The sequence below is a fragment of the Sus scrofa genome, chromosome 1, assembly GCF_000003025.6.
Source record: "Sus scrofa isolate TJ Tabasco breed Duroc chromosome 1, Sscrofa11.1, whole genome shotgun sequence".
Classification (NCBI taxonomy): domain Eukaryota; kingdom Metazoa; phylum Chordata; class Mammalia; order Artiodactyla; family Suidae; genus Sus; species Sus scrofa.
This window is the reverse complement of record NC_010443.5, coordinates 184,778,709-184,792,129: the sequence shown is the minus strand read 5'-3', so window position 1 is coordinate 184,792,129 and position 13,421 is coordinate 184,778,709. Positions and strand designations below refer to the sequence as shown.

General features: G+C 42.2%; 1 long non-coding RNA gene across 1 annotated transcript in view; it reads left to right on the top strand.

The window, feature by feature from the left end:
- Positions 1–2,182, top strand: part of LOC110262228 — a 42,720-nt gene extending 40,538 nt beyond the window's left edge. Inside the window, exon 4 of the long non-coding RNA XR_002347029.1 lies at positions 580–2,182. This is a non-coding gene — a long non-coding RNA (uncharacterized LOC110262228). The remainder of the gene's footprint in view (positions 1–579) is intronic.

The window sequence follows — 13,421 nt, the reverse complement described above, 5'->3', positions numbered from 1 at the left end:
GACACCAGTGGACAAAGACCAAAGACTCTCCTTTATTCTTTATCTAAGATTAACCTTGTCACAATCATCTAAAAATCCATGGTGATTTCAGACTCCCACTTTCTTGGGTACAGTCAATGCACTGCTAAACCCTGTTAACAAAACAAGGCATTTGCTTCTAAGGGACAAGGTGAATTCTGATTCTCTTTTACTTCACTTGGGGCTAAAAAACGTGGCCTTGTTGACATCCAGTCCTGATTCTGTGACCTTATGTGATACAAGGCAAATATTCTGTTTATATTTTAAATAGGAACAATAGAAAAACAAGCAAGCATAGCATAGTTTGGGGGCAGAGATTTACCACAGAGATTTGGACACTTGTGTATTTTCTTTTTTGCATATATCATTTATCTCCTAGTGGAAAGGTCCACAGATCTTAGTATGATTGACTTAAGTACAATGGACAATAATAATCCTTTTTGGTTTTTGGAGAGGGGGGTAGGGTGGAGGATCAGGGATGGAGAGCAGAGGAGAAGTCATTATTGAAAGGTGAATGTATGTTTTTCTTTATTCCTTAAATGTTTTTCTTTATTTTTATAGGTATGTAGGATTTTGTAGGAAATTTGTAAACATATTACTGTCTCATGGGATCAAGCCTATCCTGGTATTTGGTGAATGTACTGTACCTTCTAAAAAGGAAGTGGAGAAGTCTAGAAGAGAGTAAGTTGATTCTCTAACTTAATTACTTTAAGGTCTAACATTGTGCTCTGTATGATAGCAATTTCTTGTGATTTTTGTTTGTGGCACGAACAGAGTACCCTAACATTCCATGTATGCTAGAAAGGAATGTGTGTTCTTCAGTTACTGAGTGGAAGCTTTCCTGTCTGTCCAGGAAATCAAGCTTATTGATCATAGTGCTCAAATCTTCCATAGCCTTGTTGGGGATAAGGATTTTTTGGTGGGGTTTTTTGCTTGTTTGTTTATATGTCTACTTAATACAGCAGTTACTGAGAAAAGTATGTTCAAATTTCACTGTGATAGTGGAATTGTTTATGACTTATTTTTCCACCACCTATACCCTGTCCCCTTGGTTTTCGAGTATCTCAGCTGGTTGGGATTTTTTACCTGATGAAGTGAACCAAACCTTAATTTTTGTGGGAGCTCAGCCTCTTGTGGCCCAGTTGCTATCGAGTTATGTGGTTTTCCACTTACTTCTACCATTGGCAGTGGAGGAGGCAGTCCACTGGTTCCCTTGAGTTCCATCCATAATCCTTTTTCCCCTCACTGTGCATCATGTTGCCACGATGGGAACTCCTACTGTGCATTTTTCTTAATGAGACTAAGTGCTTAGGGCCCTTCCAGAGGGGCATTTATTTAATTTTCTCATTCACTAACAGAAAGGTTTTACATTCACTTTTCTGTTACCACCTGCTGGGGTAATTTCATAAGCTCTTACCAGGAATAAGACACCAGTATTGCCAGGAAATATTATAGGATATTAAATTGTAGTTTAACAGTGCAGGTGTGTATTACTTCTAAACTCAATATCAAACACGTTAATTGATAAGATACATTAATTTTACTGGAGATGGAGAGCAGGTGGGAAAAGGAGGTTAGAGAGTGAAAAGTGACTGATTAACAAAAAATTTTCTTTTTGTTGAACAATTCTTTTACATTATGAACTCCTCAAATGCATTTAAAACACAATTCAGTTTGCCACAACTTGACTTACATGCAGATTTTTTTTCTAGGAGTACATTTCTGACAAAAACACATTAATCTCTGTTTTCCTAAAACTACAATATTTTCAACTATGTGCTCCAAATGACAAATGGGGTGGAGGAGGCACCTTTGATCATTCCACTCAGTGACCTACTTGCAAAATTTTCATTGCTCATCTTCAAAGTTCCGTGCTTTGTCATGCCCAGGGGAGGAATGCTTCAACTAGCAGAGGCAATTATGGTTCTAATGGATTGGAATTTGAGGTTTCCACATGTCATTGGCTGAACAGACATAAAAAGAAGGGTTTACAATGTTGATGGGCTGATTGTGCTTGGCTCCTAAGGGGAAATGAAATTGCTGCCTGTGGAAAATGCAGAGATGATCCAGCTAGAATCCTTTGAAAGAAAGACTTGCAGCTCAGCTACGGGCAATTCGGTCAGCAGCCAGCTTCCAGATATCAGGTCCTTAGCCACCTTGTACATACCACACTCTTCCTAGGATAGCCAGTGACTGAGTGGCATGGGACACAGCAGGAACTGGCAATGCTTCCTCCAGAGATCCCCACCAGGCTGGCTGAGACTTTCCCAGCCTTGCACTGCTGTTCTATACCACTGCTTAATTCTGCTTCTGCTCCCTTAAAGTCATTGGGGTTGATCCCTAACAAACATCTTACACCCCAAACTCTGTCTTACTATCTGCTTTCGGAGACCCCAACTGGCAACATGATGCACAGTGAGGGGAAAAAGGATTATGGATGGAACTCAAGGGAACCAGTGGACTGCCTCCTCCACTGCCAATGGTAGAAGTAAGTGGAAAACCACATAACTCGATAGCAACTGGGCCACAAGAGGCTGAGCTCCCACAAAAATTAAGGTTTGGTTCACTTCATCAGGTAAAAAATCCCAACCAGCTGAGATACTCGAAAACCAAGGGGACATGGTATAGGTCATGTTGCCAGTTAGGGTCTCTGAAAGCAGATAGTAAGACAGAGCTTGGGGTATAAGATGTTTGTCAGGGATCAACACCTGTGACATTAAGGAAGCAGAAGCAGAATCGAGCAGCGGAATAGTACAGCAGTGCAAGGCTGGCAAAGTCTCAGCCAGCCTGGTGGGGATCTCTGGAGGAAGCATTGCCAGTCTCGCTGTGTCCCATGCCACTCAGTCACTGGCTATTCTAGGAAAAATGGCTTAGCAGAAACGAATCTGACTAGTATCCATGAGGACACAGGTTTGATCCCTGGCCTCTCTCAGTGGGTTAAGGATCCTGCATTGCCCTGAGCTGTGGTGTAGGTCAGACAGGGCTCAGATCTAGTGTGGCTGTGGCTGCGCCTACAGTTCCTATTCCACCCCTAGCCTGGGAACCTCCATATGCCATGGGTGCAGCCCTAAAAAGCACCCCCACCAAAAAAAAAAAAAAACCTCTTCCAGCTTGCCCTCTGGGAAGATAAGAATGTAGCCTTGTTTCACCCCTACCACATGCACTGCCTCTCCCATTCTGCCTTTCCCCTGAGAGACCCATATCATAATTCTGGCTAAATCAGCTTCAATATTTACATTATAGTTGCAATGCAAATACTACCCATAGCTGAGCAATTTGGCCTATTAGGATAATTTTTCCTTTCTTTCCTTATCATCTTTTTCATTTTCTGAGCTTTCAGCCACAAACATTTTGTTTATGTCTCTAAGTCTCCACTCCAAATTTTTTGAGATATCAAGTTTTACATTGATTTAAATTTTGTTTTTTCCTTTTTTATGGCCACGCCTGCAGCATATGGAAGTTCTTGGGCCAGGAGTCTAAGCCATAGACAGGGCAAGAGCTGATCCAAGACACATCTGCGACCTACGCTGCAGCTCATGACAATGCAGGATCCTTAACCCACTGATGGAAGCCAGGGATCAAACCCATATCCTCACAGAGACAACATTGAGTTCTTAATCCGATGAGCTACACAGGAAACTCCCGATTTCATCTTCTTCATCCGTCCTAGAGTCTTATGACCGCTCCAAATCCATACTGGTTGCCCTTCATGCTGATGTTTGTCAGCCTGAATTGCAGCCATAGGTTGAACTTTCCTTTACTCTCAGGCTGAGAAAGGATTGTCTTTTCTCCCTCCTGTTTCCTTCTCTCTTAATTTACTCCCTTGTGTTGGGAGACATTCCTCCTGATACCTTGAGAAAAGGGTGTTTGAGAATTAAAATGTTTGGAGATGGGATTGTGCAGGGAAACACAGATTACAAAGAAGCATAAAGACATTTTGGGGTGAGATGTATGTATCCATTATCTTGATTATAGGATGGTTCATTGTTGTATACATATGACAAAACTCATCACATTGTGTGCTGTATATTGTATGTCAGTTATAGCTCAAGTAAGCTGCAAGAAAATAAGAAAAAAATATTAGCATATAATATTCAAAAGTATTAACATATATTGTTAGCAAGTCTGTGGGGGGGAATATAGTACTACTGGGAATGCAGATGGTACAACCTCTATAGAGAGGATTTGACAGCATCTAGCCAAATTACAAATGTACTTAACCTTTGGCCCAGTAATTTCACTTCTAAGAATCTGTACCAAACATACATTGGCAGAAATACAAAATGATGTCTGTTCATAGCTCTTTGTTGAAAACTATTTGTAATAGCAAAAGACTGGAATCAATCTAAATGTCTACCTGCAGAATACTGATAAATGGTGGCACAGCTACATAGTGAAGCACAATTTTCAGTTGAGAAAAAAAATGAAGGTGTTGATGCACTACTGTTGACTGACCTTCAGGATATATTGCTAAGTGAAGATAACAAGTTTCTAAACATTGAGGATATTGTTACTTTTTGTGCTTAGAAATGCTCTATATCTTGATCTGGGTGGTAGCTACATGGGGTGTATAAATATGTAAAACTCATTGTGCTGTACATTTAGGATGATTTTACATTACCATACGTGTGATAAATCTTGATTTAAATTTAAAACATTAGATGGAAGCAAACTGAGTCAAGAGTAGAAGAAGAGGAAATAGAAATATGAGACTTTGGGAGGAAGTGCTCACTAGCTAGAAGAGAATGTGATGTCAAGGGAGAATTTTCCTCTCCCTCTGTTTTATTCCTTCCTTCCTTTCTTCTTTCTTTCCTTTTCATAATGGGAGAGGCACATATGTAAAAACAATTGAAAAGTAAAATTGACTCTAAGAAAAAGAAATTATAATCAATAGTGTCATGTCCTGGGAAAGTTGAGAGGGTATAGAAATCAAAGTACCAGTAGAGGAATTGTTCTTAGACAGAGGAGACATTTCTGCTATCCACACAGGGGAAAAGGAGTCTGGAATGGGGGCAGCTATAGTAGGACTGGGAAACCAGGCACAACTGTACTAGGTAAAGAAGCTCGGTGGGTAGGGTATGAGTAGGGTAGGGAGAGGTAGTTGTAGAATCCAGTAAGTAAAAAGGGATTGATATAGTGTGATAGGGCGTGGGAGAGTGAGAGAGCAGGATGTAAACTGCACAGGAAACAGAGTAGGATTGCCAGGTAGCAAGGGCCCATTTGAAGTTAATTATCATATGGCTTTCTCCAGCAGGGCTTGGTGAAAGCAGAAAGTTGGATTCATCCACAGCTGGGTTTTGCCAGATTGGTACAAATAAGAGATAAGGGGGCTTATATAATTGGCCAAGCATGTTACTAAAATGATGACTCATTCAGTCTAAGGTGGATGAACAGGGAAGCAGAGAAAGCAGAGGGCTGGTTAATTAGAAGCCAACAGAAGGCTTGAAGGATTGGCTTTCCAGTGAGATGGAAAAGCAGTTGTGATGGGACTGGTTGAAAGGTGTAAGTCAGCATTTCCCAGAGTGTGTTCTGAAGAATATAACCAGATAAATGGCTTATGTACCAATAATGCATCATGAAGATTAGGAAACACTTTGCATTACAGAAACCTGCTTAGTGTATTTAACCAAGCACTCCTTGAACCCTTGAATCACTAAATCTTTTTATTTTTATTTTTTATTTTGTTTATTTGTTGTCTTTTTAAGGCCACGTCTGTGGCATATGAAGGCTCCCAGGCTAGGGGTCGAATCAGAGCTGTAGCCACTGGCCCACATCACAGCCCCAGCAACACCAAATCCAAACCATGTCTTCAACCTACACCACAGCTCACAGCAATGCTGGATCCTTAGCCCACTGAGCAAGGCCAGGGATGGAACCTGTGTCCTCAGTCCTCATGTATACTAGTTGGGTTCATTTCTGCTGAGTCGCAATGGGAACTCCTCACTAAATCTTTTTAAATGTAACATCTATTAACATTTTCTAAACTAGTGTTCTTCCATACATCCTTTAGAAACTGCTTTGTATGTCACATGCTGAAACTCTTACATTAATGGGATGAAGTGAATAATTATCACAGCATGTAATCATTGTTTTGATATCCGTTTTAATATATTTCAATGTGAAAAGATTCTTTTCTTTTCTTTCTTTTTTTTTTTTTTTTTTTTTTTTTTTGGTCTTTTTAGCTATTTCTTGGGCAGCTCCCACAGCATATGGAGGTTCCCAGGCTTGGGGTTGAATTGGAGCTGTAGCCGCAGGCCTACGCCAGAGCCACAGCAACGCGGGATCCGAGCCGCGTCTGCAACCTACACCACAGCTCACGGCAACGCCGGATCATTAACCTACTGAGCAAGGGCAGGGACCGAACCCGCAACCTCATGGTTCCTAGTCGGATTCGTTAACCACTGCGCCACGACGGGAACTCCTGAAAAGATTATTTTCTATTAAAAGTATGTATAAGTGTAAAACATATTTTCAAAATGTTAAAGCGGTGGTGGGGAGTTCCCTGGTAGTCTAGTAGTGAGGCGTTGGCACTTTCACACTGTGGTCTATGTTCAGTCGCTGATCTGGGAACTGAGTTCCCACATCAAGCCCCTGCACACAGCCTCCCCCCACACCATCACCAAAAGAAGGTTAAAGAGGGCATGATTCATGAGGTTAATATTGTTAGGTTTACCTTATTCCACTATGAAGCTACATTAAAGACAACACTATTCTGTTGGATAATTAGAGTCCAAATTTAATCACTAAGATTATTATTTTATTCTACATTAATACTATAATGTATTTTGACTATTAAGAAGCCTTCTGTTAAAACTAATTATATCCCAGCTGAAGAAAAGACATTGAATAATAAGAATCCTGATGTTAATCACATCAAATGTGTATTTTTATTCTTTAAACCTCAAAATAAGATTTCTACTATATATAGTAAGAAGAATAAAATATAGCCATTAAAATCTGATAATAAACAGAAAGTTCTTTATTTTCCTTCACTACATTTATTTAAGAACAATAAAATGTAAGTGTCAGATATAAATAGAATTACTGTGTTTGCTTCCCAGCCTTAGGGAGGATCATACTTGCCTACCTCCCTGTCATTAGGTTGGCCAATGAAATGTGAGTAAAAGCGACATGAGTTACTTACAAGCAGATGATTTTAGAGTCAGTACAGGGTTCACTATGACCTGTTTCCTTCTGCCACAAGACCAGCAATGGTCCAGATGGAGGCTGCTCTGGTAGCCTGACTCCCTGGACAAAGGTGACACAGAGCAGACATTCAGCAGATCCTGAAAGGATGGGAGGCATGAGCAAGAAATACTGAGATTTGGGGGTCAGTTTATACTGACTGACACAGAAATCTCATTTTCTACACTCTACTCATTTCCCCAAACTGGCAACTGTTAATGAATAGAAATAGAAGTAATCACCAAAAGCATAAAACTTGCTCCACAGCATATCTAGAATATTGGTGGCAAATTGGTTTAGTCTTTCTCGTCCACTCCCATGGACTCATAATGACAGCTGAATCAACACTGTAGAGAAGGATTCTGAGACATGTCCTTGCTTAGCAGAAAAGAGGGCCATATTTACAGTATACCTTCCAGGAGAAGGAGGGGTAATGAACTGCCCATCCCTGGCCTAAGATGAACAACCTATGCTTACTATCATTTCTGCTTTCTTTTCCCCTCCTTTTGTGCTGGAGGCATTATTATTTTTTTAATGTACCCAGCTCACTGAAATACTTAGAACAATAAGTAATTTCATTTTCTTTACTGATGGGGGGAGAAAAAATGTTTCTGTCGGAGCTGATCACAGAATTTCTCCTCAGGCAGAGAACTTGGTTAGAAACATCTTTTTTTTTTTTTTCTTTTTTGTCTTTTGTTGTTGTTGTTGTTGCTATCTCTTGGGCCGCTTCCGCGGCATATGGAGGTTTCCAGGCTAGGGGTTGAATCGGAGCTGTAGCCACCCGCCTACGCCAGAGCCACAGCAACGTGGGATCCGAGCCGCGTCTGCAACCTACACCACAGCTCACGGCAACGCCGGATCGTTAACCCACTGAGCAAGGGCAGGGACCGAACCCGCAACCTCATGGTTCCTAGTCGGATTCGTTAACCACTGCGCCACGACGGGAACTCCTAGAAACATCTTAAATGCACTTTTTAGTTATTAGGATGGCCTTCTAGGCCGCATCTGGATGATTTGTAGAGAAAGGAAAACAGTTAAACTGTTTTACATCAGAAGTGTACAGTAATTGTTAGAGTTGTTGAGTGAACCACAATGAAGCAAAGAGAAGTCCAAGAAGAGGGTCCAGAATGGGTCCAGCAACCTGGTAGGGAGCCGAGGGGAAGAGAGGACCACAGGAAGTTCTCCAGAGGATGGAATGGTGGAGGGACTTTTCCAAACTGAGATGGTTAAATATTCAGTTGCAAGTGTTTTGCCTTTCTTCTCTGTGATGTAAGATTCCTAACCCTAACACACACACACTCATGCATGCATGCACTGCATTTCCCAAAACATCAATAAAGTCTGTGGCACCCACAGTGGTGCTCTGGGTACTGACGGTTTGTAAGGGTTTTGGTAAGTACACACTATATGTAAAGGGAACAGGGCAAACGGGAGGCAGAATGCAAGAAAGCAGTGGAAACAGAGAAGGTAGGTCCTTCTGTTTGTGCTGGAGGAAGACTTTTCAGAGCTACTGGGAAAGCATCTGGGCTACTTCCTGCATAAGGGATGAAGACTGGAGATAATTTTTCCTAAATCATAAAGGACCAGATGAGGTCAGCAAGCTGGGGAAGTTTGAAACAGCTAGCTGCTGACATCTGGCTCACACGACTAATGATGTCAATGGATGTCTCTGGTTCACTGTCAGCAAGTCATGTAAGTCATGAGCAATTGAAGGAAACTGGCTCACTGCACCATCCCTGGAAAAAAAAAGAAAAAGAAAAAGCAGCCCCCGCAACAATCCAGGCTGCTCTGACCTTGGCCTAATACTCATGATTCCCTGTGCGGTGATAATGAGTTCTCTGCCTTGTGGCTTTTAGAGGTAAGGAAAGAGATGAGCTTGGTCTAATGCCTGCTGACTCATAAGCCATAGGGGCCCTGGCCTGTCTCTGATGTGCTGTGTGCACTTGAATCGGGAATGATTTCCATTTTCTCTCCAGCAAAGAGAGGTTGCCAACTAAGTGTGCAGAATGAGACATAGGAACCCTGCCTCTGCCACCAGGGAGGGAGGTGTAAAGAAGGAAGAAACAGGTACCTTCTCTCCTAGCCCTCCTCTTTTAGCTCCTCTACAAGCAGCTGCTATGAGAAAGCACTTTAGAATTGTTGCTGATTCCTATCGGGTAGGAATTATGCCAAGCCTAGCCAGGCTTAATGAAAGGCTGCTTATCCTACGTTAGGCATTAACTGGGTGCAAAAGTGAATCAGCACCCTTCCTCTCCTTAAGCAGTGTGCAGTCCAGAGGGAGTGTAAATGATGAAATAAATATAGGGCAAGGTTAAATGGAATAAAGGCCAAATGGAGCTAAAGTGACATGGTACAGGCATTCAGAAGGAAAATCGTGTCTTAGTTGTGTCTTGGAAGATCAAGAACAGCTCCATACAAAAGGCAGCATTTGAAAACTAGGGAAAATTTCCAGGGGGCAGAGAATCTGGAAATGGTGTTTCCAGCTGGGAGAACTATAAGAGCAACGCTAACAATTTTTCAGAAGCTGGAAGTAGTTTGGAAAGTGAAGATGGAGAGGTTTGATTTTTTTGCTTTTGTTTTTGCTTAAAAAAAATTTCGAACTTAGAAATTTGCACTTTATTCTATACACAGTGGGGTAACAATGAGATTTTGTAAGATAGTCTGTGTTCCAAAAATGTAGGTGTGGAGTTCCCATCGTGGTGCAGTGGTTAACGAATCCGACTAGGAACCATGAGGTTGTGGGTTCGGTCCCTGGCCTTGCTCAGTGAGTTAACGATCCCGAGTTGCCGGGAGCTGTGGTGTAGGCTGCAGACGCAGCTCGGATCCTGAGTTGCTGTGGCTCTGGTGTAGGCCAGCAGCTACAGCTCCGATTGGACCCCTAGCCTGGGAATCTCTATATGCTGCGGGAGCGGCCCAAGAAATACCAAAAAGACAAAAAAAAAAAAAAAAATGTAGTTGCAACTTACAGATTCAATCAGTAATTAATGCCCTTGTTGTATGCCCTGCATTTGGCCAGGCCCATGGCACCAAAAGGAAGACCACGCTCCTTACTCTAAGAGGCTACAATCAATTAAAGAGATAGTGCACAGACCCAGAATCAGAAAGAGAGCTGGGGAGGAGTGTCATAGAAGCAAACTTGTTGCAGGAAACCAGAAAAGGAAAGCTAATCAGGAGGTGCTTAATGGAGGAAGGAAGCTGGGACTGAGCCAAGAAGGAATTTTAGGATCGGAATTGCAGAAAGGAGGGAAAAACACATTCTGGGACTGAGCAGGAGGAAGATAGGACAAAACAACATGCACAAGACTGTTAGGGTTGTGGACTTGGGGATATTGGCCTGGGTTTGGAAACTGCAAATAGAATTTCCCAGTTCACAAGTTTTGCAGTCACTACCAACATGACACTGTGTCAAAGCCATTTCCTTTTCCCAGACCACTATAGAGATGCAGGCTACATAAGAGGACCCATTTTATTCCCTCTTTCCCAGTATGACCAAACTGCACTCTGATGCTGAAATACGCTTTTGTTCTTTTGGGAAATAGCACAAGTTCATCAGCCTAGAAAGTCTTCAAACATTCTTGGAGCAGAGGTCCAGGAAGTACAAGGTCAGTGCCTAGGCTCTAGGAGGGACCATAGGAGAAACGATCATACAAAATCATGACATGAAGTAAAAAAACCAGCAGGCACAGGAAAGTTCTGCACATATGCCCCAAACTGAATTCTACTGCTTTAGTGGCACTGACTGAAAATAATCTCTTATGTAGGAGGTGGTTTGGTCTCTGGGAAAGGCCCAAGGTTGAATCCTGGCAGCACCACTCACTCTATGACCTAATTGCTTTAAGCTTCAATTTCCTCATCTGTAAAATGAGGATAATAGCATCTGCCTCAGAGTTCTGACACAAAGATGAAATGAGATAACATGTGCAAAGCACCTTGCATGATAACTGACATTGAGTCAGCCCTCAGGAAACTCTGACTCCCCTTCTTTTCCTCCCATTGGTCTCATAATCTAAAGCCAGATCAAGAGGGTCAGTGCTATTTGGGGACTCCAACCAAAGGAATAAGATGCCAATGAAGCTTGAAGACTCAGACCACATTAAAGGTCCCCAGGGCATAGCCAATGTCCAAATCTTCTGGATGGCTCTGAGATTTGCATCTGTTCCAGATGTCATAGCTTGATCAATGCTGCTGCTCCATCACACTTTAGCATCAAATGTTAAGACAAGGGCTATTCTAGAATGCTGGAGTGAGGGCAGCACAACAGCCCTGAAACCCTGCCCCCTCCTCCCAGCTCAGGTGTGTGGGAGCCAAGAAGAAGTAACTAAGGGCACCAAAACAACTTCCAAAGGTTCTGCTCACATAGGAGGAGCAGAGGCAGAGAAAGCCAAAAAGATAATTCCAAGATTCAGAAAAAGTCCCCAACCTTGAGCACAGCCTGATTGCGAGGAAGCCTGAACAACTTAATAATCCAATTTGACAGGCAGCCAAAAGACTTGGGGTAGCTCATTTACCTTGTGGGTATGATGCAGCCCAGAAGACAAAAGTGCATAAAGAACAGCAGGTAAAATATGAATCAAGCTACTTAGCAAGTCAGACTGAGATCTCTTAATTGCCAAGTCTCTCGGATTCCTACAAGACACTTTTCCTCCATCTCTTCTCTTCATCCCCACTGCCCTTGCCCCAATTCAGGACCCTATCACCTTCTGCCAGCTCAGGGACACTTTAATTTTCTAAATATACAACTCTCATCAAGTTCCTCATTGCTCAGCAAACAAAATCTACATTTCCTAACCTGACATTCAAATCCCTCCATCAGAGGATATGACCTCCATCTTAAACAGCCTGTTCCCTCTTAGGATCCTTATGCTTCAGCCAAACCAAAATAGACACACACTCAAACCTCTGTATTTTTCCTTCAGTGTCTTTGCTTGAGCTGTTGTTTCCCAGCGATTCTCACATACTCTTTGTGTTTGTTTCCCAGAGCTCTCACAACAAATTGTCACAAACTGGGTAACTCAAAACAAGAGAAATGTATTCTCTTGCAGTCCTGGAAGCCACGAGTCCAAAATCAAGGTACTGGCAGGGTTGGTTCTTTCAGGAGGCTCTGAGGCATGATCTGTTCCATGCCTCTTTCCTGGCATCTGCGGCTGCCAGCACCCTGGCTTCCAGCTGCCAGTTTCTGCCTTCATCTTCCCATGGCATTCATCTTCCTCCATGTCTGCATCTGCAATCTCCCTCCACCTTTCTCTTATAAGGTCACTTGTTAAAGGATTTAGGACCCAACCTTAGTCCAGTATGATCTCATCTCAAGTTCTCAACTTAATTACAGCTCAGTAACTCATTTTCCAAATAAGGTCACATTCACAGGTTTTGGGAGAACAAGATTCTTGAAGGCACAGTTCAACCCCCTATGCCCTTCAAGACTTTGCTCTAGAATACTACTCAGCCATAAAAAAAGAACAAAATCATGCCATTTGCAGCAACATGGATGGAACTAGAGAGTCTCATACTGAGTGAAGTAAGTCAGAAAGAGAAAGACAAATACCATATGATATCACTTATATGTGAAATCTAAAATATGGCACAAATGAACCTATCCACAAAAACAGAAACAGACTCACAGATGTAGAGAACCACTTGTGGTTGCCAAGGGAAAGGGGGAGGGAGTGGGATGGCCTGGGAGTTTGGGGTTAGTGGATGCAAACTATTACATTTAGAATGGATGAGCAATGAGGTCCTGCTGTATAGCACAAGGAACTGTATCCAATTACTTGTGAAACGATAGAAGACAATATGAGAACAAGAATGTATATATATATATATATATATGTATAGCTGAGCCACTTTGTTTTACAGCAGAAATTGACAGAACAGTGTAAATCAACTATAATAAAAAATTATTTTAAAAGACTTTGCTATATGGCAGCCTCCTCTGTGATGTATGCCCTGATGCCAATCCACAGGAAATAATCTTTTCCTCCTATAAACTTCCAGGACATTGAACTAAATTCTACATGGTGTTACTGCGTGTTTGTATGCAGGACTTAACTTTTTGTGAGTTTCCTGAGTCCCACAGGCCTCAGTTTCCTCATCTTTAAAACTGAAATGAGGATTTCCCGTCGTGGCGCAGTGGTGAACGAATCTGACTAGGAACCATGAGGTTGCAGGTTCGGTCCCTGCCCCTGCTCAGTGGGTTAACGATCCGGCGTTGCCGTGAGCTG